The sequence below is a fragment of the Pleurodeles waltl genome, chromosome 5 (genome assembly GCF_031143425.1).
Source record: "Pleurodeles waltl isolate 20211129_DDA chromosome 5, aPleWal1.hap1.20221129, whole genome shotgun sequence".
Classification (NCBI taxonomy): Eukaryota; Metazoa; Chordata; class Amphibia; order Caudata; family Salamandridae; genus Pleurodeles; species Pleurodeles waltl.
In genome coordinates, this window is record NC_090444.1 from 586285278 (window position 1) to 586288231 (window position 2954).

The 2954-nt window shown below is 49.4% G+C and overlaps 1 pseudogene; it reads right to left on the reverse strand.

Moving 5' to 3' along the window:
• Window positions 1–1031: 1031 nt before the first annotated feature.
• LOC138297046 (cyclin-Q-like) lies at window positions 1032–1776 on the reverse strand (annotated as a pseudogene).
• Between the last annotated feature and the right edge of the window lie 1178 nt (window positions 1777–2954).

Consider the following 2954-nt stretch of genomic DNA (forward strand, 5'->3'; position numbering starts at 1 on the left):
TTCTTCTGCTGTCTCCCATTGGCTCTTTCAGCTGAGGTGAACAATCGCACTTTGGCTTCAAGAGATGGCTGCCCCAGCACTACAAGAGGAAGTTAAGGAACTGATACATCACAGACAACGATAGCAGCAGTCCAACAAAAGTAAAGTCAGTCAGTGGGCAAATGAAATGTAAACAACTGGCAGGGCATAGGATGGCTGGTCAAAGAGCTCTTACATAGCTTATCCAAAAGGCAACAAGCTACCAGGACAACACTTTTCAAACATTTCTATTTACAAAACAGTCACATCAGAGGAGACAGTCCAGTTATCCATCTTGCCATCCTAAATGGGGAAGACACTGAACAAAAATGTAGAGTGACCTAAATTGAGTAGATGTGATCAATTGCCATACATGGTACACACTGGTAAGTTTGACGCACAGAAAGGATGACTGACATAAGGAAGTGGGTGGGGTGAAAAGGAAGGGTAAAGTTCATATCAGGAAGGTGAGAGAAATGAGCATAAAAAACTCACACAACAAATCTGCATGTCAGCAGATGAGCTCAGAAGGGGCACTGAATAGTCTTTCCGAGAGCACCTGCCAAAGCAACTGGTACCACTTCTGGAAGCGACGTAATGGGTATACTTTGGAGGAATATCACGCTGCGTTCCCCAAATAGCAGGAAAAATCTGGAAAGGTATTGTTGGAGCTACAGCTACAAAAGTCTCTTTGGCACACACTGCTACCAACTCCTTTATAGTTGCACCCATATAACCATGGTTCTTAAAGCTGCAATTTGCTCCCTTGTACTGAAATCCCACATTCTGGGTCTCAGCTACCAGATGAAACACCGACAACCGAAGCCTATCGTGTCGGTACCAGCACAGGATGAATGGATAAAGATGGAAGATAAAGATGGAAGGAGCCGAGCTCTCACAGTGCTGAAGCGCTGCCCCCTCGTACCACAGACCGATTCAATGGCTCGAATTACGGCTCCTAAACCCTTGCCTCTGTCCTGCTGTCCTCTGGCAGAAGCCTTTCGCCACAACAGCTAGGAAATCTCAGTGTCCAGTGTGTAAATCTGTAACAGTTCTGAGATAATGCTGTGAAGCATCGGCTTGGTAAGATCTTCACTAAAAACCTGCCACCACTGCCTCTCGGTCTCCGCATCTGCTGGCACCTCCACACCGTAGCACTGTATGGCAAAGTACAGGACGGCCACCGCAATGTGCTGTGCCTCGTATCGAAGACATAAGGCCTGGTGACCTGTCCCGCAGCAGGGCCCAAGCAGCCTGTGCGATGGGCGTCCGATCCCAGCAGTGCCGCTTCATCCAGTTCTTCAGCGACACAAGGTAATGCAGGAGATATTTGTGTGGGTTTTGGAAAGAGACGCGGAAATTAAGAAGGCGCAGCGTAAGTAACTCGCACTGCACAACACTGTCTCTCATCTCCCAGAAGTGGGCGTCCATCTCCAGAGGTTCACTGCCTGGGTTCAAGTGCCTGTGAGTCACGTTGATAATATCCCGGGTCCGAAGGTGCTGTTCCTCTACTTTGCCTGCCAGGTATATGGCAGACATGTCCACCAGGCAAGGATCGTAAGGGTCCAGGCTGGTCTCGCAGAAGAACTTGTAAATGGTGCAGGCGGTGGCAACGGGAATGGACTGCATGCCCCGCTTCACTCCTGCGTCAATGAAGAGAGACACCCTGAAGTGTGTTTTAGTCTGGTTGGACACTTTTCCTAGGCTGCCAGATTGGCCTGTTATGGGTCGCAGGCTACCACTGGCTTCAGACTTCATCGCAAATACAGGGACTCAGATGTTGTGCTTCTAGAGAAGTCAGCTTATCAGTTCGTGTCTCAGCTTCCTGCCAAAACTGGGCACATTTAGCGGTAGCCGTCAATATTTGAGTAAAAAAAAACAAAAATAGGCAAATGAGGAAGAATAGATCTAAGGGAGTGGTAAATGGGTTTACAGAGCATTCAAACTAAGTAAATAGGATAAATATGAATTTTATTGTATGAATAGTCACTTATATAAAAGATCGAACATATTGCTTCTCATTGGGGACAGTCAAGACACACTCTGGGGGACTGGAGGTCCGATGGCTCCATGATAAAGCGTAAAGAGAAGGCCAACCACAGTCCAATCTGGGCAGCCCTACAGTGCTGCACTGTGGCAATTACAGTCCTGATTAACTCTTTTAATCAGGGCGAGTGACAGAAGGTAAAGAAAACAGCTGGGTGAGTGAACTATTCACACGTGGGACTGGGATACTTCAGAGTGGCAAGGCGGACCAACGAACACTCTGTGTTAAGAGTTAAAGGTACGTGAAAGCCTTATCCCTATGAGGAGGGAGACCATCAGCAAGCATGGAAAATTCAGAAAAGGAATAAAGATCTGATTTTCCACCTCTGCAGACCACAGGTGCTGGGGGTTTGTTTACCCTGCTCAAGATCCTGCCCTCACTGCACAAACTGATGCACTAAAGCTGAAGCATGTTCCTGGGGTCCCAGGGAGAGCAGCAACACTCAACAGCCACCCCTGCACCTCAGGCGTAGTAACCACTCACCCAACTGCTGAAAAGCAGCTCGAAGCCTCGTCAAGAGGCGTGGAAGTGCTACATGCGGACAGAAGGCTGCCCTGGACACTGAGGGACCGCCCCTGAGGCGTGGACCTGCTGTGACCGGGGTAAAGGTTGAGTTTGCACTCATCTGCACTAGAAGGAGCTCCGGGGGGGAATTGGGGGGTGTCAGAGGGGTTTCAAGGCGCTTGCTGTGACACAGGGTCGCCACAGGAGCCGGAGTCCGGCCCGAATGCAAACACTCTCCCCTGCTGAGCCCGAGCCATGCACAGGACCTGCTGCAAGAGGCCGAAGGGACAATATATCAAAATACTTAATTGTGATCAGGTTTTCCCACTGAATTCCACTTAGTGGGAGGGACACAGCGCCCACCCGCCCGCTGCTTCACACAGAC